Here is a 24,967-nt window from a genome sequence, read left to right as displayed (position 1 = left end):
ACTTTAAAAGGGCCTGTTCACTTCTATTGATTCCTACATGGTATGCTGCCAACACTGTGCTTGTACTATGTAAATGCTGGCAAAGCCTTTCACCACTATGAGGGTAGCTCTTTGGGCACCAACAAAACTGCAATACGTGAGAAAGGGTACAGACGTATGATCAGTGTTTGTTCACCCATGACAACAGAAATCATGGAGCCAAACATCATTGCAACTGGGGCATTCTGGGTAGGGGTGCAAGAGCCGCACCTTTCAAAGGATGTTTCCGTCCCACTAACCCTACTTGCAGTTAGAGGACCTAAATTACTTTACTATCTACCGTGCCTTCTCCCCCGACTTAACTAGTTTAGAACTGTCCTGTATGCTTGACACGGTAAGCTATTCATTCACAGCTAAGTAACTAGCTCTTAGAAGTAGTGTATATGCTGCAGGATAATTTGCAGTGTATTGGTGATGCCAACCATTTTGTTCTGTGTGTTACTGATCAATTTCATCTCCAGCCTCACATTTTGTTTTATAACTACACTTTGTCAGATTTGGCGGCTACATCTCTACTAAACAAACTTATTCGAAAATCATTAGTGGAATCAACCCACAATGTGGAGGTTTTGCAGCGTGATCCAAATTCCCCTTTGTACTCTGTGAAGAACTTTGAAGAGCTACGACTGTGAGTATTGGCATTTACTTTTTAATTTGAATCAGAATGTTGATAGGTTGGCAATCTGTTTACGCTAGGACTGTTTCTAACTATATAAAAATGTGCATTGTTTACTTGATTATAAAGAACTAGCGTGCTTTGCTCTGGCACAAGGCAATTAGCATTTAGAGGAAACACTTCAACATACGTCTTCTTTGTGTTGATAACTTTTTTTATCTTTATTGAGTGAGTTTTCAGCAACAAGAACATAACAAAGCCATTGTAAATAAAGAAGGTATTCGGTGTGCCTTTCACCCCCAAAACAGACAAATCAAAATTGCTTTTAAATAATCATGCTGTCAGGTGAGGAATATATTAATGTGGCTTGTATCGAGTGAATCTCGCAGAAAGTTCTGAATGAGTGGTACATTGCCCCATCACAAGTGTAAGTCTGGGGTGGCAACGAGGTGGAAGAGTCAGTAGGGGCAAACTTGACTCATACGTCTTCTAACACTGGGGACAGAGGAATCTTAAAACTCTAGTCAAAATTACTTGTGGGGAACTCCTCCATTTTTGTTGTAAATTGCATACTATTCGAAGGCATTTTTAAGATGATGGGCAATGGTACGTTTTTAACATACTGGGCCAATAAGATAGGTCTCAGGGTGCATTTCTAAATACAGTGGGCATGTTACATTAGTCTCAACATATTAGACCTTCAAAAACAATGTCTACGTTATATTTGGGCATCCTTATCCTAAACCATATTTAGGAATATTGATAGACTATGGTGTAGATGAGAAACATTTCTTTAGTTACTTACCTTTTGCTACTGAATTTCCGAGGACACAATATATTTACATTATTTGCAGTACAGAACAACTGTCTTTCTGTCTGGGAGAAGGATGCATCATGTCCAAGCTCTATATCACTCAGAATAATGAAACTACCTTACATTGGGGGTCATTACAACATTGGCGGTAAAAGCCGCTTACCGCCGTGCAGAAGACAGCCAATACACCGCCGCGGCCGCAGAATTCCGTCACAGCTATTATGACACACATCTCGGAATCCGCCAAAATTCAGACACCCACACAAGTCCGCCACACCAAAGGTCAGTGTTAAACTGGCAAAAACAATTCCTCCACTGTCACGCCAACAGAAACACGCCCATGCTATCACGACCCACACGGTGGTCTTTCAACCGCGGTATTCCATTGGCGGTACACACCGCCGCGCTCAAAATACACACACATCTCCAAAACACCGCCACATTGGACAAATCGAAATACACACACCTGAGACACATACAAACACCACTCCCACACACCCAACACAATATAAAACACACACCCACATCACCCACAAACCCCTACAACCAGAAATCTTGAGGAAGCCAAGAGACAGAGAGCACAGCAATTGAGAACCCCACTACACAGAGGCACACAACACCCATACAACATTCCACGCACAAAACACCACACACCACTACACATCACCACACACATCAACACATACACCACCCCACACATCACCCACACCACCCCATGTCACGCCAAAGACACCCCAGGTTTTCCGAGGAGGAGCTCAGGGTCATGGTGGAGGAAATCCTCCGGGTAGACCCACAGCTATTTGGCTCACAGGTGCAGCACACCTCCATAGCCAGGAAGATGGAGCTATGGCGCAGAATCGTGGACAGGGTCAACGCTGTGGGACAGCATCCAAGAAATCGGGAGGACATCAGGAAGAGGTGGGACGACCTACGGGGAAGGTGCTTTCTGTGGTCTCCAGGCACAACATCGCGGTACACGGACTGGCGGCGGACCCCCACCTCCTCCCCCACAACTAACAACATGAGAGGATCAAGTCCTGACCATCATCCATCCAGAGGGCCTTGGAGGAGTCGGTGGAGGAATGGACACTGGTAAGTCAAATCTTAACTATCATATCCCACACCCTACATGCATGCTATCACACACCCCCACCCTCACCCCCTCCCCTATCACTCCAGCTCCTCACTAATGTACTAATAACACAAACCACCCATCCCAACACCAAGCCCTGCATGACACAACTAAGCATGGTCACCCCTCACTAAAGCATGCTCACTGCACATCCCCATAACAACCCCCTAACCATCATCACACAAACCCCCACACAGGAATGCTTGCACTGGGGTACACGCACACCCACCCATTGCACACCATGACACACACACTTGCAATATTCATGCTCTTATACCCCTGCAGGACCACTACGGAACGTCACCACACAGGAGGGTCCAGACATGTCCACTCCACCCCCAGAAGAGGCCCACAGTGACGACAGCAGCTCTGGCCAACTGTATCCAGATGACCAGCCCGGACCATCGTGGGCCTCGGGACAGTCGGTTCCCCTCGCACAGGCACAGCCCAACACTGACCTTCCACCCTCTGGAAACACCAGCACAGCACCCACCCAGCGGGCCCATACCTCCGTACCCAGGACACGTCAATCAGCGGTGTGTCCACCACTACAGGGAACCCAGGATAACCCACCACCCCAACAACCACAGGGACCTGGGGGCAGTGGTAGTGGGCACACGGTCCAGGGGACGGAGGCACAGGAACACAGGGGAACTGGGAGGGCTGCTGTGCGACAGGGGGCGGACAGGCCAAGGGAACCCACTCTCCACGAGGCCCTATCCTCCATCCTGGGAGCATACCACCACTCCCAGGAGACGATGGCGACGGTCCTGGACAAGTTTCAGGAGACCCAGCGCCTGCAGGAGGATTAGTATTTGGGGTTCAGGGAGGAGCTCAGAACCATCAGCTCCGCCCTGGGCACCATCGTAGGGGTGCTGAAGGACATACAAAAGACCATGAGGGACACTGTGGCACTCCAAGGGGCCCCTGACACTAGCATGGACGATGAACTGCCCACCACCTCCGCCGGCGCTAGTGGACAGGACGCCCCGCCACAGGACCACCACACCAGCACCCCACCCCCTGCAGACGGAAGCGGTCCCTGAGATCCAGGAACAGGACAGAGCAAGATGGCAAGACCCCCGACAGGAAATGAGACAACCCTGATTGTCCTCCCACCGTCCCACTTTGTTACCCTGTCCAGATTGGAACTGCCCCAGCTCCACTTCCTATGCCCATATGGTCAAAGCACCTGTGAGACGAATAGACTGGACTCTGCCATGGACATTCCTCCACCATCCCCCATCACCATTTTACAACCCCCCTCCATTTCTGAGCACTTAAATAAACACCCTTGAAGCACAAAACAATCTGAAGTCAGTCTGTGATTTGTTAAATTTGTATTATCAATGACAGTGTCAAAATGCGTTTTCAATTGTAATGCCAACATACCTATGTCATACATCACAAGTCCATGAAGGATGCAAGCAGATGACACACGTTGGTAACCACACCTGTGAAACCATAATGGAAAGGTACAACTCAGTTACCAAATACCGCTACTAAATGACAGACAGGATAGAGGTAGAAGTGTGAAAGTGAATGTAATAGTAAAAAAAAAAAATTCTCACCTGTGTGTCACTGGAAATATTGCTGTATGACTGACTCCCTGTTGTCTATGTCTTCTTCCTCAGCTTCCTCCTCATCACTGTCCACAGGCTCCACAGGCTCCACAGCTGCCACAACACCGCCATCTAGACCATCCTCCTGCAGAAAAGGCACCTGGTGTCGCAAAGCAAGATTGTGAAGCATCGAGTAGACGATGATGATCTGGCACACCTTCTTTGGTGAGTAGAATAGGGAACCACCTGTCATATGGAGGCACCTGAACCTGGCCTTCAGGAGGCCGAAGGTGCGTTCGATCACCCTCCTAGTCCGCCCATGGGCCTCATTGTAGCGTTCCTCTGCCCTGGTCCTGGGATTCCTCACTGGGGTCAGTAGCCATGACAGGTTGGGGTAACCAGAGTCCCCTAATAGCCACACCCAGTGCCTCTGGAGTTGATCCATCACATAAGGGATGCTGCTATTCCGCAGGATGTAGGCGTCATGCACTGAGCCAGGGAACATAGCATTTACCTGGGAGATGTACTGGTCTGCCAAACATACCATCTGTACATTCATGGAATGATAACTCTTCCGGTTCCTGTACACCTGTTCACTCCTGTGGGGGGGACCAGAGCTACATGGGTTCCATCAATGGCACCTATGATGTTAGGGATATGTCCCAGGGCATAGAAGTCACCTTTAACTGTAGCCAAATCCTCCACCTGAGGGAGAATGATGTAGCTCCTTACGTGTTTCAGCAGGGCAGACAACACTCTGGACAACACGTTGGAAAACATAGGCTGGGACATCCCTGAAGCCATGGCCACTGTTGTCTGAAAAGACCCACTTGCAAGGAAATGGAGCACTGATAGCACCTGCACGTCAGGGGGGATTCCTGTGGGATGGCGGATTGGTGACATCAGGTCTGGCTGCAACTGGGTACACAGTTCCTGGAATGTGGCACGGTCAAACCTGTAGGTGATGATTAAATGTCGCTCCTCCATTGTCAACAGGTCCACCAGCGGTCGGTACACCGGAGGATTCCTCCATCTCCTCACATGTCCCAGCTGACGGTGCCTAGGAAGGACAACAGCGACCACAGAGTCAACAAATTCCCAGGTATGTACCCACAGCTACACAGAACACGACACCAAATACAAAACTCTTCCTGTATGTGTGTTGAGTGTAGGCCTAGGTATGTGTGACGCAGTAGTAAATGAAGCCATGTGGGCCCCTGAAATGGCGGCTGCCTGACCTCTAAAGTGGGACAATGGGATGTGAGGTATCTGCGCTGGCGTTGTACACCGTCACGGTAGGCGGTCGTAGACCGCGGCGCAATGCTGCATTGGTTAACATTGGACCCTATGGGTCCCAGGAGCCAATGATGAAGTGCGCCTGCGGTGATGAGACGCACCGCTGCGGACGTCACCGCCGAGGACGTGACCGCCATTTTCTATCTGTTCAATCGCTCGATACCTGATCTTCGACAGGAGAGGACCTACACTGCAAGTGCTGCTGTGACCTCGGTCTGGAAGAGACAATGGCTGCTGCGTCTGGGGAAAGGGCCCCTGCCTTCACTGCTCAGGAGTTGGAGAAGCACGTGGACGGGGTCCTCCCCCAGTACATGCTACTCTATGGTCCTCCAGACCAACAGGTAAGTACACAGGGAGCACGTTGTATGGGCTATGCCTGGGTGGAGAGGGCTGGATGTCAGTAGGAAGGGGGCAGAGTTCAGGGAACATCAAGGACTGTGAATGCATGTGCCACATGGCAAGGGTAGGGATGGGGGCCACCCACTTCGACGGTGCTGTTGTTAATGACTTCTCTTCTTCCCCTGTACATGTCATGTAGGTCAGCGCCCACCAGAAGAAGGACATTTGGCGTGCCATCGCCAAGGACGTCCAGACCCTGGGGGTCCACCAGAGACGGGGCACCCACTGCCGGAAAAGATGGGAGGACATTCGCCGCTGGAGCAAGAAGACGGCGGAGGCTCAGCTGGGGATGGCCTCCCAATGTGGGAGGGGTGCCCGTCGAACCATGACCCCCCTGATGCTCCAGATCCTGGCGGTGGCCTACCCTGAGTTGGATGGGCGCATGAGGGCATCACAGCAGACACAAGGGGGTGAGTACACTCTCATTCTGTGGACTTTGCGCGTAGTGGAGGGGTCTGGATGGGGGAGGAGGGCTGTGGGTTTCCCTAGGCCAGGGCGAGTTCCGTAGGCTAGGCCCCTCCGTAATGCAGGCCATGTGGCACTCCACCCCACCTCTGTAGAGTGCCAAGTACAGGTATACATGCCCCTGTGTCATCTATGTGTGCAGATGACCACCATAGCCATATAGGACAGATCCCAGGAATTGTATCTGTAGAGGCCAAGAGCACGGCGTAGTGCAGGGGGCTGCTGTGTCTGTATTGTCCGCCAACGGTAGCGGTAAGCCATGCACTCAACCTGTCTTTCTTCTGTCGTCCCCCACCCTTTTGTGCTCTCCCTGTTCTTGTGTGATCAGCATCATCAGGCGGAGGTACAGTGGCACCGGAGCACGAGGGAGCTGCATCCCACATGGCCATGGAGGGCCACACCACAGACTCTGAATACACCAGTGGGACGGAGGGCGAGGGGAGCTTCACATCGGTCACCGGATCACCAAACAGCGACACAGACTCGTCTGCCGATGGGAGCTCCCTTGTGGTGGCGGCACCATCTGTGCCCCCCACTTCTACAGGTACAGCCGCCACCTCCCCTACCAGCACCGCCCTCCCAGCAGCCCCTCAGCCTTCGCCCCGTGCCCACTCACCCAGGAGGGTGGGCATCACCTTCGCCCCAGGCACCTCAGCCCCTGCCCCTGTCACCCCTGCTGCCCTCAGTGAGGAGGCCATTGACCTCCTCAGGTCACTCACTGTTGGGCAGTCTACCATTGTGAATGCCATCCAGGGTGTAGAAAGGGAGTTGCAACACGGTAATGCATTCCTGGAGGGCATTCATTCTGGTCAGGCTGCCCTTCATCGAACCCTGCAATCTCTGGCCTCAGCACTGATGGCAGCCATTGTCCCTGTGTCTAGCCTCCCCCCTCCAACTTCCTCCACCCAGACCCAGTCCCCTGTACCCCAGCCTATCCCAAGCACACCATCAGACAAGCATGCATACACCTCAACACACAAAAGTAGCTCAGGCAAACATAAGCACCACACAACCCACAGGCACTCAAACAAGCATCACCCACATACAGACACAACAACATCCACTGCCTCCACTGTGTCCCCCTCCTCGTCGTCTCCCTCCTCCCTCCTAGTGTCGTCTACGCTCTCACCTGCATGCACTACATCTACAGGCACTAGGACTCGCACCAGAACACCCAGCACCACACCCGCTCACCTGCACTCACCACCCCCACTACCATTTACACGTCCCCTGTGTCCACTCCCAGTGTGTCTGTGACGCCCCCTCCCAAAGTACACAAACGCGGGCACCCACACACCCAACATCCATCCACCTCACAACAGCCTCCAATACCTGCACCTGCACCCAAATCACCTAAAGTTAAACCTCCTACAACCACCTCCTCTTCCTCCACTCCCAGACCCCCTCCAGCTACCCATCCCAGTCTTCCTCAGCAACGTTGACCTCTTTGCCACCACCCCCACCCCTCCAATTCATAGGTCCCGTAGTAGCACCTCAGCCCAAAAAAGTCCAGTACCAGTGGTGCGTGTTAAAGGTGTGTGGAGTGCACCGCCCACCAGGGCAGCCAGTGTGACACAGAGCCAAAGCACTGCCAGTCCACCCCCTGTAAAGCACCTTAAGTTGGAAAGTGGCAGACGGGACAGGGTGAAGACTCCTGGCGGCAAAACTGCTCACAAGGGTCCCAGGGGGAGTGGCGAGTCAGCTGTGACTCCTCCAAAGGTGGTGAAGGGCCAGAAGAATTCTGCACAGTCTGGGAAGAGCAGCACGGCGGAGAAGGGCGCCATCCTCCCCGGCGGCCGGGACGCCACCGCTAGCACTATCGTCACTAGTCAGGAGACCACCGCCAGAGTCATTGCCCAGGAGGGCAGCACAATCGTCACTGGTCAGGAGACCACCGCCAGAGTCATTGCCCAGGAGGGCAGCACAATTGTTACTGGTCCGGAGACCACCGCCAGAGTCATTGCCCAGGAGGGGCAGCACAATCGTCACTGGTCCGGAGACCACTGCCAGAGTCAGTGCCCTGGAGGGCAGCACTGTAGTCACTGGTCCGGAGACCACCGCCAGAGTCAGTGCCCTGGAGGGCAGCAATGTAGTCACTGGTCCGGAGACCACCGCCAGAGTCATTGCCCTGGAGGGCAGCACTGTAGTCACTGGTCCGGAGAGCACCGCCAGCGTCAGTGCCCTGGAGGGCCCCGGCAGCCACAGCCCCGCTGGGCAATAAGGGACCGTCATGCCACACACCAATGCACAGGTCAGACAGCAAAGTCAAGCACAGCTGAACAGGGCACAGACCGCCATGGCAAAGCACCGCTGAATAGGGAAAAGACCGCCATGGTGAAGACCGCTGAACAGGGCACAGACCGCCATGGCAAAGCACCGCTGAACAGGGAAAAGACCGCCATGGTGAAGACCGCTTAACAGGGCAAAGCACCGCTGAACAGGGAAAAGACCGCCATGGTGAAGACCGCTGAACAGGGCAAAGCACCGCTGAACAGGGCAAAGACCGACATGGCAAAGCACCGCTGGACAGGGAAAAGACTGCCAAATCAAGCATCGTTAGCCCAAGTGTAGCTGGGACAGTGACGGAACAGGAACCGTCACGGGGAGCCTGATGCAGTCTGGGCACCAGTCCCCCTCCAGAACCAGTGGAGACTGTTATCCAATTGAGAGACTGTGGCTTTGCACTCCCCAGGATGGTACAGTGGGCAACCCACCCACTGTAGAGACTTGAGAGACTGTGGCTTTGCACTCCCCAGGATGGTACAGTGGGCAAACCACCCACTGTAGAGACTTGAGAGCCTGTGGCTTTGCACTCCCCAGGATGGTACAGCGGGCAAACCACCCACTGTAGAGACTTGAAAGACTGTGGCTTTGCACTCCCCAGGATGGTACAGTGGGCAACCCACCCACTGGAGAGACTTGAGAGACTGTGGCTTTGCACTCCCCAGGATGGTACAGTGGGCAACCTACCCACTGTAGAGACTTGAGAGACTGTGGCTTTGCACTCCCCAGGATAATGCAGTGGGCAACCCACCCACTGTAGAGACTTGAGAGACTGTGGCTTTGCACTCCCCAGGATGGTACAGTGGGCAACCCACCCACTATAGAGACTTGAGAGACTGGCTTTGCACTCCCCAGGATAATGCAGTGGGCAACCCACCCACTGTAGAGACTTGAGAGACTGTGGCTTTGCACTCCCCAGGATACATCAATGGGCTGGGGCCCCGTCGTGGATCTGGCGTGGTGCTGTAATCAGGCTGAGGTGCTCCCCACTTCCCTTCCCCCTGAGGTGCCTGTTGTATTTCTATCTGATGCCCCTGCAGTGTTCTCTCCGTTTGTGGACAGGTATCTAGTGTGGGCCTCGCCCATGCATTTTGGGCCCAGTGGTGCACGGACATAGATATGTGCATACCTGCACTACTACTCGTAATGTATCAATTCTGGAATGTGTATATATATCTGGATATATTAGCTTACTGTATTTTGCTACATTACAATGTTACAATGTTTGAACTGATTTCCTTTTGTGTTTGCATTCTTCCTGGGGGGGTAGGGGGGGTTGTTACTGTGCTGTTTGGACATGCATTGGTGTGTGTGTTGTAGTGGGTGAGGGTCGGGTTGGGGGTGGGGGTGTTGCGTGTTTGTCCCCCTGACTTTTGCCTCCCCTATGTCATAGGTGCAGTACTCACCGTTGTCTTCGCCGCCTACGTAGATGGTCATTGTAGAGGAGCAGAAAGACAAGAGCAGGGAATATTTGTAGTTCGGGCTCCATGGTGTCCTCCTTCCTCGTGGAGTGTGTTAAGGTGAGCGTTTTCCCATTGCAAAAGCTGTTTCTGCCGTGTTTTTATCCACGGTGAATCCGCCCTGGAAAAGGTGGCAGATTGTCGGGTTGTGATACTGTGGGCGGTACATTGTCTTCCGCCCGTCTGTTGGCGGTGACCGCCACGCTGCTTGTCTGTACCTCCGTGGCGGTCGGAGTGTTAAAGTGGCTGTCTATGTTGGCGGTTTCCGCCACGGTCATAATTCCCTTTTTTTTTTTCACCGGCCTGTTTGCGGTATTACCGCAGCTTTAATACCGTCCGCCAGGGTTGTAATGACCCCCATTGTATTTTAATGGTGACCTGGAGTTCCTGCTTCCAACAAATATTCACAATTTTAATATGTTTGGCAACTCTGGGCTCCTGAAGTGCCACTCAAGTTTGAAAAGACATTAGCACTAATAACACATGAAGCACAGAAAATGGGCACAGAGTTGTTAACCATGGTGTTCACACAATACAGACAGGCTTCAATAAGAGGTAGACGGTGTTACCAGTTGCAAGAGCAGGCTAAACAGTTGGTAACCCTGCCACTGTGCCTCCTAGTCCCCATACTGAACATTGTACAATACCAATGATTAGTAGCAGCAGAAGAATTTTCAAAAGTAACAGCTTTAGTGAAAATATTTGTCAACTGTGCATGGACATTAGTATAAATTATGTCTGAAATTTGCACGTCTCTTTTCACAGATGGCATGGTGACTATATTTAAATAAAATTCCAGTTTGATGAAAAGGGATCAGCTAATAAGTTTTCTTGGGGGAATGCTTTGTATGGCATATCAGAGGATCCTCCAAAGAGAATAGTGAATACATAAACTGAATGGTTTATAACAAAAATGATGGGCTAAAACAGAACACTTGAAAAGGGTTTTTGATAAACAAGATAGTAATTGTGCAATAAAAGGACTGAGTTGTAGACATACTTCTGTCCATTGTGTTGCAGCAGGATAGATAGATAAGCGCTTCAAACTTTACACCAACCTCGTTTGATTTTCAGAGGTAGACTTCTCCTGAGCAAGAGCCTAGCCCTTTCATTCCTACGACTTTAAGTCACTGTTATAGCCATAAGGTCTCTAGCTTTTATGGCCTCTTTCCTGCCATTATCCCATCTCCCCTTCACACCCTCTCTCTTTAGCAGCTGGCAAACCGCTAGATTTAATTGTTGGGAATAGGCTCATAGAGCAGCTGGGCAGTCTGCTGCCTCTTTCTGGTTCCCTTTTCTATTTGACAAACTCTTGTTCTGGTAACATTGCAAAACTAATGGTTGATGATCAGAGCTCCAAAACTCCTACTGGCATGTAGAGGACGGTAAGACAGGTTATACGGACACATAAATAGTATAGTGACATATTCACCTTTAAAATCAAATCATTACAAGATTAGAAAAAAGCCCTTGCTTACACATGTGAAGTTCAGCAAACATTGATGAAGGATTTCACAACTTAAAGTATGTTTTTTTTTTCATTCATTTTTTGAGGACTCTTATGGATTTCTTTGTATTGCTCATTAAATCAAAAATTGTTCAGAATACTTTTCGTCACATTTAAGCAAACTACACATATTTATTTTTCATTTTATTTCTCATGTCCCTGTCCTTGCTAAAGCATTTGTATCCACCCAGCTTTCCAAAATTTCATGAATGCAGTATAAATAATTATTGAAGCACAGATAGATAACAAGTCACAATTAAGCAAAAAAAAAGAAAGATTCCAGAAAAAGGCTTGACAGTGTCCAAGGCACAAGTTCATAAGTACTGGACAAGAATTCTGGCAGGATGACAGTGAAAATGGAGATGATGGACGTTGGAATGCATATGTCCCCTGCATGACATACAGGTGTGTTCACCTTCCCTGAGTGTCCAAATGCGTGTGAATTTGGTATTCTTTTATTTTGGGCCTCATGTCATGCTAATCTACTGTGTGTGCAGACAGAAGGAGAGTGCCCCTCATTTTATTGTCCCCTCCCACTTTTCCCCCAATACTGATGTATATGAATCTGTGCACTGGAACCCTGCTAATCAGGCCCCAGTGCCTGTGCTCTCTTCCTAAAAAGTTATGTCTACATGGTGATTACCTGATTGGCAAGACTGTACCCCTTACAATCCCCTAGTAAATGGTACCCAGAGCATGGGTGGAAAAGGGGTCACCATGCCTGCAGCATGAGCTTGTGCCTCCCTAGGTGACCCACACAAATTACTGATGGCAGGCCTGCCATTGCAGACTGCCAGGGCGGTGCACAATGCTCAATTTGACTGTGCCCTCATCATGAGTGGCACAGTCCCATGCACTGCCTTACATGTATGTCAGACAACCCTAAGGTAGGCCTCTGCAACCGAGGAGGCAGGGTGCATTATATTTAAGGTGCTGACTTATAAGCAAAAGCTTATATACCTCTATAGCGTCCTTTCCATTAAGGTACACAAAAAGTGCAGGCCAGTCTATAGGATAACATGGGACTTAAGCCCAGGCAGTCTTGGGCTGCTAGCTCCATTATGGTACTGCCTACATAGTCCAGTTTGGTGTCAAACAACTTACTTTCTCTCCCCTAACACCAATCTTGTGTCAAGAGCCGGCTGGCACGCCTGCACATAGGTAGCACACTAGAGGTTGCCCACCTGTTTGCCACCCTTCTCTGTGCTCTGGCCAAGCAGCCTGCACTTTTTCAGGTGTTTGCTGTTGCCAAGTCAGGTTTCTGACCTCCTGCCAGACAGCCTGGGTGCTCCCAAAAGTCAGAAACACAGACTGAGGCAGAAAGAAGTTCGCACCTCCTGCACCCCCAGCTGGGCTAGTGAATAGAGCTATTAGGGTGGTGAACTTCAAAGGCTTCACTGCCCGATACCATCTGTGTTGCTCCCTAGTGGAGGAAACAGCGCTCCCCCGCCCCAGGCACATTTGCTCGTGGACAGGTGGGAAATTAGGTATGCAGAGCTGTGCACACCCCCAACAGGTTGATCAAACCTCTAGGGTGAGCAGCCCCGTCTGCACACTAAATTTAGATTCCTGCCATTTTAGGAGTGGCAGAATAGAGGGTTCTGTGTAGCTAAAGGTGATTTGTCCAACAGGATGTTGTCCCCTCAGGGGCGGATTAGCTAGCTGCCCATTGGCCACCAGTCTTCACACCCCTAACTCCTCTAAATCCAGGATTCAAGGGACACCCCTGACACCAGAACCTCAGATTTGATCTACCAACTTCAAAGAAGGATCAGGAGGAGCTCTGCATCACCGACAACCGGTCTCTGCCCACTGCAACCAAGCAAAAGAGGGATAATCTGTCCCTGAGGCAACAGACTGTGAACTGCGTGAATGACCCTCGTCCTTGGCTAAAACTTGTCACTTCTGACCAGAGTCACCCCTGTGGAAGCCAGAAGCACTTTGTCTCCTTTGGAGACAGACCCACCAGCCAACCACAGACAACCACGAACCCAACGCACCAAGCAACACTAACCCTCTATGCTCCTGGACCCACATCAACAATGAAGACACAATCAACACCATGGCCTCCATCCACTCCGGCTCCCCCTCGGACCCCTGCCCGCACCAGATCTTCAACAAAGCCAGCGATATCATCGCCCCCACCTCTGCGCCATCATCAACAGTTCCTTCGAGACAGCCACCTTCCCGGAGAGATGGAAACACGCCGACGTCAACGCCCTGTTGAAGAAACCCAAAGCGGACCCAGATGACCCAAAAAACTACCGGCCCATCTCCCTCCTCCCCTTCCCTGCGAAGGTCATTGAAAAAAGCGTGAACAGCCAACTATCCCGCTTCCTGGAAGACAGCAAAGCGCTCAATACCTCCCAATTTGGATTTCGCAAGAACCACAGCACAGAGACCGCACTCATTGCTGCCACAGATGACACCGGGACCATGCTCGACAAAGGCGAAAACTCAGCGCTCATCCTCCTGGACCTCTCCGCAGCCTTCGACACTGTTTGTCACCACACCCTTCGAACACGCCTCCACAATGCCGGGATCCGCGGCAAGGCCCTTGGCCCGATCTCTTCTTTCCTCTCCGGCAGAACCCAGAGAGTCCGCCTTCCGCCCTACCTGTCCGAATCCTCCAAAACCATCTGTGGCGTCCCCCAGGAATCCTCCCTCAGCCCAACACTTTTCAACGTTTACATGGCTCCTCTCGCCAGCATCGCACAATCCCACCACATCAACATAGTATCCTACGCAGACGACACCCAGATCATCTCCCTCACGAAAGACCCCACAACTGCAAGAAACAACCTCCACAATCGACTTCACGCCATCGCCAACTGGATGGAATCAAGCCGCTTCAAGCTAAACGCAGACAAAACAGAGATCCTCATCCTTGGCAGCAAACCCACGCCTGGAACGACTCCTGGTGGCCTACCTCCCTTGGAGCCGCCCCCACCCCCCCCACCCAAGTACCGAACCTGGGAATCATCCTGGACTCAAAACTCAGCATGACTCAGCAGGTCAACGCAGTCTCCTCTTCTTGTTACAACACCCTCTGCATGCTCCGCAAGATCTTTATGTGGATTCCAGTAGAAACCAGAAAGACAGTCACCCACGCCCTAGTTAGCAGCCGACTGGACTTCGGCAACGCACTCTATGCAGGTACCACGGCCAAACCACAAACGAAAGTGCAACGTATCCAAAACGCCTCCGCCCGACTCATCCTCGACGTCCCACGCTGCAACCACATCTCTGCCCACCTCAGAGACCTACACTGGCTACCCGTATCGAAGAGGATTACCTTCAAACTACTGACCCACGCACACAAAGCCCTCCACAACACAGGTCCGGCCTACCTCAATGACACTCACCTTCCACACCCCCGTCCGCCAGCCTCGCTCTTGCCTCCGTCCCCCGCATTCGCCGCACCTTCGCCGGAGGAAGATCCTTCTCTCACTTTGCCGCCAAGCTCTGAAACTCCCTACTGCTCCACCTACACCAGACCCAGGACCTCCTGACTTTCAGGAAACACCTCAAGACTTGGCTATTCAACCAGTAGCCCCCCCCCCAGCACCTTGAGACCCTGACGGATGAGTAGCGTGCTTTATAAATTAGGTGATTGATTGATTGATTTGCCACACTACCTGGATTGAGCTAAGGATTTACTAGTGTGAATCCAAGGACCATTGTGGGGTATTACATTGTGAGGGCTAACTCCCCACACCATATACTACTCCACTTTCCTACATAGAGGTCTAGGCCTGACCCAGACAATGAGAGATCCTAAAGCTTCCGGTGACTGGAGGGGTGCACCAAGCATGTCCTCAGAGAGATAGGAGTAGTGCTTGCTCCTATTCTGGGTTTAGGACAGAAGATGGTGGTGGCCTAATACAATGTTTTGTAATTTCTAGTGTGATTAGACCTTTTCAGGGGGAACGTGGTCTACTGACCTGTCTGATGTCAAATTTCACTATTACGTGAGACTAAAAAACTTCTACTAATATCCAGTGTGCATGTCAAGTTTGTGTGTACAGTGAGCATATAGTGCATGCATGGTAGCAGGTCTCTATGTGCGAGTTTGAGTACAGACGCTAGTGGAATCCATTTTGGATGACTCTGGTTTGATATGGCACAAGGCGTAGGATAAGGATAGCTTCCCCTGATAGTGGAAGTGAATTGCCTGCCTACCTGTGGCTGCAGGATAAAGATCCAGGTCCACTTTTGTGAGGAGGATGGAGACAAATCTACCTATAGAAATTAAGTGAAGACTTTGTATGCAAAGGGCTGCTGATTACTTTTTCTTGAGCACTGTTGTTTGGTTAATGGTATAAGTGAGGGGTGAGACTGCAGTTTCTGTTTTTATAGGTGGAGAAGTTTCTAGGTCAGGCCTGCCTTTTTGTTTAAGCCTGACTAGTGTTCATAAAGGAGGTTGACACATAATTCTAGTAACCTCACACTTCATTGTGTTCATATTGTGGATGCTTCTGCTTGGAGAAAGCACTATTGTTATCTGCTGTGAGAAGCATCATTTTACACAAATACTGTGTCTGGAGATTAGCCGTAGAAGGATACTTGAAAGATAACCAACCCAAACCTGTTCTGAATGTTGTCAGTGGACCTATATCCCCTCTATACAAGATGTTTACGGAAGTAAGAGCCAATCACCTCACTGTTCCAGTTCCAAGTTTTTCTTGACCAAGGAAGGGATTGTTCCTCAGAGCACTCAAAGGAGTGCTGTGTAACCACGACTGGTGACTGTCTGACAGCAAGTTTACCAGAGGGTGAGGGGATATTACCTGAAGTCTCACTTTCTACTGGAGGTGCAGAGAATCTCCCTAGTGCGTAGGGACAGGGAAGGAGTACTGATTGTCCTGCAGAAAGAGAGACTGTCCAGGAGAAGAAGCCCAGCATGTACCTGGTCTGTGGGCAGCCAGGGAAGGTGGACTGCCTGAGAGAGCAAAGCCAGGAGTGGCCCTTGCTGCAGTGAGTTTCCTGATCTGTCTGTGCATCCCATTGAGAACTGCAACAACAGACTATTGATGTTTCCATTTTTCATGTTCCACACTGGCCGCTGCTGTGGGTCACAATTTGGTACTATTGCCAGTGGCGAGAGAAGCTGCAATGTTGGTGACAGAGAGCTGATAGGCCTAGAAAGGCTGCAGCTATCTTTTTGTGAAACCTTTCTGCACTGGCCAGGACGTGGGCTGCAATTATCTTATCTCTCGGATCAGCCTTCACTGCCCCAGAGAGGGCTGTACCTACACTGCTCTAGGATCCGCCTGCACCGGTAGGTAGGTTGCAACTCCCTTGTAATCGACGCAGGTTGTGCCAGTCAAGAAGTGAGCTGTGGTTGTTAAAGAAGATGGTAGCTGCAGAACCATTGTAGGCTAGGCCCCAGGATATCAGTGGCAAATTATTGTAACCACTGCTGTTGGAGCACAGTATCCTTTTTGGCTAGTGCCCCTTGTTTGTAGAGGGAACAGCACTGGCACACACAACCATCTGAATAAAGTTGTAGATCATGTGTATTTAAATGCAAGATCAATTAAGAATTTAATTTTTCTACCTTATGCTAGAGCGGAATATTGCTTCTTTTCTGCATTGTGCATTATGAATGCCATCATAACAAGTTAAGCAAATCACTGCTGCATTGTATATTGTCTTTTCTTATGCAATTTTAAGTTCTCATATTCTTTCTTTGGAAACCAAACATTCTTTAGCTTTAGTTAGCACTGGCTGTTTTTGGTCTTGTAATGGGAACTTTTAATGGTCTTGCTTAGACCGTGAATGCACTGTGCTACTAGGTGTATTGTTTACTATTCATTGGGCTTACAACCTGCCCACAGCGTACTATTAGTTATTTTCGTCGTCACTTTCATTGGCAATCTTATGATTGCTTACTTTCCATAGGCTTTCCTTTATTTTTTGTGTTAGCTCCTCCCTGAAGGGTCGACCAAGTATGTGTTTTTCCTAATCTTTTTGCAAGACTCTGGTGGTCATTACAACCCTGGCGGATGGTGTTAAAGGTGCGGTAATACCGCAAACAGGCCGGCGGACAAAAAAAGGGAATTATGACCGTGGCGGAAACCGCCAACAAAGACAGCCACATTAACACTCCGCCCGCCACAGCGGTTACAGACAAGCAGCACGGCGGTCACCGCCGAACTACAAATACTCCCTGCGCTTGTCTTTCTGCTCCTCTACGATCACCATCTACGTAGGCGCCGAAGACAACGGTGAGTACTGCACCTACGACATAGGGGAGGGGGGAGGCAAAAGTCAGGGGGACACACACGCAACACCCCCACTCCGACCTTCACCCACTACAACACACACACCAATGCATTTCCAAACAGCACAGTAACAACCCACAACCCCCCCAGAAGAATGCAAAGGCAAAACGAAATCAGTACAACCATTGTAATGTATCAAAATAGAGTATGCTCATATATACATAAATATATACACATTCCAAATATATACATCACGATTAGTAGTGCAGGCATGCACAATTCAATGTCCGTGGACCACTGGGCCCAAAATGCATGGGCGACGCTCACTCTAGATACATGTCCACAAACGGAGAGAACACTGCAGGGGCATCAGATAGAAATTCAACAGGCACCTCAGGGGGAAGGCAAGGGGGGCACCTCAGCCGGATTACAGCACCACGCCAGATCCACGACGGGGCTCCATGCCCATTGATGTATCCTCGGGAGTGCAGAGCCACAGTCTCTCAAGTCTAACAAGTGGGTGGTTTGCCCACTGCTGTATCCTGGGGAGTGCAAAGCCACAGTCTCTCAAGTCTCTACAGTGGGTGGGTTGCCCACTGTGCCATCCTGGGGAGTTCAAAGCCACAGTCTCTCAAGTCTAACAAGTGGGTGGTTTGCCCACTGCTGCATCCTGGGGAGTGCAAAGCCACAGTCTCTCAAGTCTCTACAGTGGGTGGGTTGCCCACTGTACCATCCTGGGGAGTGCAAAGCCACAATCTCTCAAGTCTAACAAGTGGGTGGTTTGCCCACTGCTGCATCCTGGGGAGTGCAAAGCCACAGTCTCTCAAGTCTCTACAGTGGGTGGGTTGCCCACTGTACCATCCTGGGGAGTGCAAAGCCACAGTCTCTCAAGTCTAACAAGTGGGTGGTTTGCCCACTGCTGTATCCTGGGGAGTGCAAAGCCACAGTCTCTCAAGTCGATAACAGTCTCCACTGGTTCTGGAGGGGGACTGGTGCCCAGACTGCATCAGGCTCCCTGTGACGGTTCCTGTTCCGTCACTGTCCCAGCTGCACATGGGTTAACGATGCTTGATTTGGCGGTCTTTTCCCTGTTCAGCGGTGCTTTGCCAAGGCGGTCTGTGCCCGGTTCATCGGTGCTTTGCCATGGCGGTCTGTGCCCTGTTCAGCGGTGCTTTTCCCTGTTCAGCGGTGCTTTGCCATGGTGGTCTCTTCCCTGTTCAGCAGTGCTTTGCCATGGCGGTCTCTGACCTGTTCAGCGGTGCTTTGCCTTGTTCAGCGGTGCTTTGCCATGGCGGTCTGTGCCCTGTTCAGCGGTGCTTTGCCCTGTTCAGCAGTGCTTTGCCACGGCGGTCTCTTACCTGTTCAGCGGTGCTTTGCCCTGTTCAGCGGTGCTTTGCCCTGTTCAGCGGTGCTTTGCCATGGCGGTCTGTGCCCTGTTCAGCGGTGCTTTGCCCTGTTCAGCGGTGCTTTGCCATGGCGGTCTCTTCCTTGTTCAGCGGTGCTTTGCCATGGCGGTCTGTGCCCTGTTCAGCGGTGCTTTGCCCTGTTCAGTGGTGCTTTGCCATGGCGGTCTCTGACCTGTTCAGCGGTGCTTTGCCATGGCGGTCTCTGACCTGTTCAGCGGTGCTTTGCCCTGTTCAGCGGTGCTTTGCCATGGCGGTCTCTTCCCTGTTCAGCTGTGTTTTTCCCTGTTCAGCGGTGCTTTGCCATGGCGGTCTCTTCCCTGTTCAGCGGTGCTTTGCCATGGCGGTCTCTGACCTGTTCAGCGGTGCTTGCCTTTGCTGTCTGACCTGTGCATTGGTGTGTGGCATGACGGTCCCTCATTGCCCAGCGGGGCTGTGGCTGCCGGGGCCCTCCTGGGCACTGATTCTGGCGGTGGTCTCCGGACCAGCGACGATACTGCTGCCCTCCTGGGCACTGACTCGGCGGTGGTCTCCGGACCAGTGACGATACTGCTGCCCTCCTGGGCACTGACTCTGGCGGTGGTCTCCGGACCAGTGACAATACTGCTGCCCTCCTGGGCACTGACTCTGGCGGTGGTCTCGATGCTTGATTTGGCGGTCTTTTCCCTGTTCAGCGGTGCTTTGCCATGGCGGTCTGTGCCCTGTTCAGCGGTGCTTTGCCATGGCGGTCTGTGCCCTGTTCAGCGGTGCTTTTCCCTGTTTAGCGGTGCTTTGCCATGGTGGTCTCTTCCCTGTTCAGCGGTGCTTTGCCATGGCGGTCTCTGACCTGTTCAGCGGTGCTTTGCCCTGTTCTGCGGTGCTTTGCCATGGCGGTCTGTGCCCTGTTCAGCGGTGCTTTGCCCTGTTCAGTGGTGCTTTGCCACGGCAGTCTCTTCCCTGTTCAGTGGTGCTTTGCCATGGCGGTCTCTGACCTGTTCAGCGGTGCTTTGCCCTGTTCAGCGGTGCTTTGCCATGGCGGTCTGTGCCCTGTTCAGCGGTGCTTTGCCCTGTTCAGCGGTGCTTTGCCATGGCAGTCTCTTCCCTGTTCAGCGGTGCTTTGCCATGGCGGTCTGTGCCCTGTTCAGCGGTGCTTTGCCCTGTTCAGTGGTGCTTTGCCATGGCGGTCTCTGACCTGTTCAGCGGTGCTTTGCCATGGCGGTCTCTGACCTGTTCAGCGGTTCTTTGCCATGGCGGTCTCTGACCTGTTCAGCGGTGCTTTGCCCTGTTCAGTGGTGCTTTGCCATGGCGGTCTCTTCCCTGTTCAGCTGTGCTTTTCCCTGTTCAGCGGTGCTTTGCCATGGCGGTCTCTGACCTGTTCAGCGGTGCTTTGCCATGGCGGTCTCTGACCTGTTCAGCGGTGCTTGCCTTTGCTGTCTGACCTGTGCATTGGTGTGTGGCATGACGGTCCCTCATTGCCCAGCGGGGCTGTGGCTGCCGGGGCCCTCCTGGGCACTGATTCTGGCGGTGGTCTCCGGACCAGCGACGATACTGCTGCCCTCCTGGGCACTGACTCTGGCGGTGGTCTCCGGACCAGTGACGATACTGCTGCCCTCCTGGGCACTGACTCTGGCGGTGGTCTCCAGACCAGTGACGATACTGCTGCCCTCCTGGGCACTGACTCTGGTGGTGGTCACCGGACCAGTGATGATATTGCTGCCCTCCTGGGCACTGACTCTGGTGGTGGTCTCCGGACCAGTGACGATTGTGCTGGCGGTGGCGTCCCGGCCGGCGGGGACGATGGCGGCCTTCTCCGCCGTGCTGCTCTTCCCAGACTGTGCAGACTTCTTCTGGCCCTTCACCACCTTTGGAGGAGTCACAGCTGACTCGCCACTCCCCCTGGGACCCTTGTGAGCAGTTTTGCCGCCAGGAGTCTTCACCCTGTCCCGTCTGCCACTTTCCAACTTAAGGTGCTTTACAGGGGGTGGACTGGCAGTGCTTTGGCTCTGTGTCACACTGGCTGCCCTGGTGGGCGGTGCACTCCACACACCTTTAACACGCACCACTGGTACTGGACTTTTTTTGGCTGAGGTGCTACTACGGGACCTATGAATTGGAGGGGTGGGGGTGGTGGCAAAGTGGTCAACGTTGCTGAGGAAGAGTTGCTGACGAAGACTGGGATGGGTAGCTGGAGGGGGGCTGGGAGTGGAGGAAGAGGAGGTGGTTGTAGGAGGTTTAACTTTAGGTGATTTGGGTGCAGGTGCAGGTACTGGAGGCTGTCGTGAGGTGGATGGATGTTGGGTGTGTGGGTGCCCGCGTTTGTGTACTTTGGGAGGGGGCGTCACAGACACACTGGGAGTGGACACAGGGGACGTGTAAATGGTAGTGGGGGTGGTGAGTGCAGGTGAGCGGGCGTGGTGCTGGGTGTTCTGGTGCGAGTCCTCGTGCCTGTAGATGTAGTGCATGCAGGTGAGAGTGTAGACAACACTGGGAGGGAGGATGGAAACGACGAGGAGGGGGACACAGTGGAGGCAGTGGATGTTGTTGTGTCTGTATGTGGATGATGCTTGTTTGAGTGCCTGTGGGTTGTGTGGTGCTTATGTTTGCCTGAGCTACTTTTGTGTGTTGAGGTGTATGCATGCTTGTCTGATGGTGTGCTTGGGATAGGCTGGGGTAGAGGGGATTGGGTCTGGGTGGAGTAAGTTGGAGGGGGGAGGCTAGACACAGGGACAATGGCTGCCATCAGTGCTGAGGCCAGAGATTGCAGGGTTCGATGAAGGGCAGCCTGATCAGAATGAATGCCCTCCAGGAATGCATTACCATGTTGCAATTCCCTTTCTACACCCTGGATGGCATTCACAATGGTAGACTGCCCAACAGTGAGTGACCTGAGGAGGTCAATGGCCTCCTCACTGAGGGCAGCAGGGGTGACTGGGGCAGGGCCTGAGGTGCCTGAGGTGCCTGGGGCGAAGGTGATGCCCACCCTCCTGGGTGAGCGGGCACGGGGCGAACGCTGAGGGTCTGCTGGGAGGGCGGTGCTGGTAGGGGAGGTGGCGGCTGTACCTATAGAAGTGGGGGGCACAGATGGTGCCGCCACCACAAGGGAGCTCCCATCGGCGGACGAGTCCGTGTCGCTGTTTGGTGATCCGGTGACCGACGTGAAGCTCCCCTCGCCCTCCGTCCCACTGGTGTATTCAGAGTCTGTGGTGTGGCCATCCATGGCCATGTGGGATGCAGCTCCCTCGTGCTCCGGTGCCACTGTACCTCCGCCTGATGATGCTGATGCACAAAAGAACAGGGAGAGCAGAAAAAGTGAGTGGGGGGAACGACAGAAGAAAGACAGGTTGAGTGCATGGTTTACCGCTACCGTTGGCGGACAATACAGACACAGCAGCCCCCTGCACTACGCTGTGCACTTCGCCTCTACAGATGCAATTTCTGGGATCTGGCCTACATGGCTATGGTGGACATCTGCACACATGGATGCCACAGGGGCATGTATACCTGTACTTGGCACTCTACTGAGGTGGGGTGGAGTGGCACATCGCCAGCATTACGGAGGGGCCTAGCCTATGGAACTCGCCCTGGCCTAGGGAAACCCACAGCCCTCCTCCCCCACCCAGACCCCTCCACTGCGCGCAAAGTCCGCAGAATGAGAGTGTACTCACCCCCTTGTGTCTGCTGTGATGCCCTCAAGCACCCATCCAACTCAGGGTAGGCCACTGCCAGGATCCGGAACATCAGGGGGGTCATGGTGCGACGGGAACCCCTCCCACATTGGGAGACCATCCCCAGCTGAGCCTCCGCCGTCTTCTTGCTCCAGCGGAAAATGTCCTCCCATCTTTTACGGCAGTGGGTGCCCCGTCTCTGGTGGACCCCCAGGGTCCGGACGTCCTTGGCGATGGCACGCCAAATGTCCTTCTTCAGGTGGGCGCTGACCTACATGACATGTACAGGGGAAGAAGAGAAGTCATTACCAACTGCACTGTCGATGTGAGTGGCCCCCATCCCTACCCTTGCCATGTGGCACATGCATTCACAGTCCTTCATGTTCCCTGAACTCTGCCCCCTTCCAACTAACATCCAGCCCTCTACACCCAGGCATAGCCCATACAACGTGCTCCCTGTGTACTTACCTGTTGGTCTGGAGGACCGTAGAGTAGCGTGTACTGGGGGAGGACCCCGTCTAGAGCTTCTCCAACTCCTGAGCAGTGAAGGCAGGGGCCCTTTCCCCAGATGCAGCAGCCATTGTCTCTTCCCGACGGAGGTCACAGCAGCACTTGCAGTGTAGGTCCTCTCCTGTTGAAGATCAGGTATCGAGTGATTCAACAGATAGAAAATGGCGGTCACGTCCGCGGCACCGCCGGCGCACTTCATCATTGGCTCCTGGGACCCATAGGGTCCAATGTTAACCAATGCAGCATTGTGCCGTGGTCTACGACCACCTACCGCGATGGTGTACAACGCCAGCGCAGATACCTCACATCCCATTCTCCCACTTTAGAGGTCAGGCAGCCGCCATTTCAGGGGCCCACATGGCTTCATTTACTACTGCGTCACACATACCTAGGCCGACACTCAACACACATACAGGAAGAGTTTTGTATTTGGTATCGTGTTCTGTGTATCTGTGGGTACATACCTGGAAATTTGTTGACTCTGTGGTCGCTGTTATCGTTCCTAGGCACCGTCAGCTGGGACATTTGAGAAGATGGCGGAATCCTCCGGTGTACCGACCGCTGGTGGACCTGTTGACAATGGAGGAGCGACATTTAATCATCACCTACAGGTTTGACCGTGCCACTATCCAGGAACTGTGTACCCAGTTGGAGCCAGACCTGATCTCACCAATCCGCCATCCCACAGGAATCCCCCCTGATGTGCAGGTGCTGTCAGTGCTCCATTTCCTTGCAAGTAGGTCTTTTCAGACAACAGTGGCCATGGCATCAGGGATGTCCCAGCCTATGTTTTCCAAAGTGTTGTCCAGAGTGTTGTCTGCCCTGCTGAAACACGTAAGGAGCTACATCGTTTTCCCTCAGGTGGAGGATTTGCCTACAGTGAAAGGTGACTTCTATGCCCTTGGACATATCCCCAACATCATAGGTGCTATTGATGGCACCCATGTAGCTCTGGTCCCCCCCCGCAGGAGTGAACAGGTGTACAGGAACCGGAAGAGTTATCATTCTATGAATGTACAGATGGTATGTTTGGCAGACCAGTACATCTCCCAGGTAAATGCTATGTTCCCAGGCTCTGTGCATGACGCCTACATCCTGCGGAATAGCAGTATCCCGTATGTGATGGGTCAACTCCAGAGGCACCTTGTGTGGCTACTAGGGGACTCTGGTTACACTAGCCTGTCATGGCTATTGACCCCAGTGAGGAATCCCAGGACCAGGGCAGAGGAACGCTACAATGAGGCCCATGGGCGGACTAGGAGGGTGATCGAACGCACCTTCGGCCTCCTGAAGGCCAGGTTCAGGTGCCTCCATCTGACAGGTGGTTCCCTATTCTACTCACCAAAGAAGGTGTGCCAGATCATCATCGCTTGCTCGATGCTTCACAATCTTGCTTTGCGACGCCAGGTGCCTTTTCTGCAGGAGGATGGTCCAGATGACGGCGTTGTGGCAGCTGTGGAGCCTGTGGACAGGGATGAGGAGGAAGCTGAGGAAGAAGACATAGACAACAGGGAGTCAGTCATACAGCAATATTTCCAGTGACACACAGGTGAGAATTTTTTTTTTTACTATTACATTCACCTTCACACTTTTACCTCTATCCTGTCTGT

At 52.4% G+C, this 24,967-nt stretch overlaps 1 protein-coding gene across 1 annotated transcript in view; it reads left to right on the top strand.

Moving 5' to 3' along the window:
• The first annotated feature begins 545 nt into the window (after positions 1-545).
• Positions 546-24,967, top strand: part of LOC138283564 (ATP-dependent RNA helicase DDX25-like) — a 1,306,790-nt gene continuing 1,282,368 nt past the window's right edge. The window contains exon 1 of the mRNA XM_069221504.1: positions 546-667. The gene's annotated coding sequence lies outside the window, so the exon portion shown is untranslated. The remainder of the gene's footprint in view (positions 668-24,967) is intronic.

This window comes from Pleurodeles waltl, chromosome 3_1 (genome assembly GCF_031143425.1).
Source record: "Pleurodeles waltl isolate 20211129_DDA chromosome 3_1, aPleWal1.hap1.20221129, whole genome shotgun sequence".
In the NCBI taxonomy this organism is placed as follows: domain Eukaryota; kingdom Metazoa; phylum Chordata; class Amphibia; order Caudata; family Salamandridae; genus Pleurodeles; species Pleurodeles waltl.
Note: the sequence above shows the minus strand (reverse complement) of the source record. Positions and strands in the feature narration are given on the sequence as shown.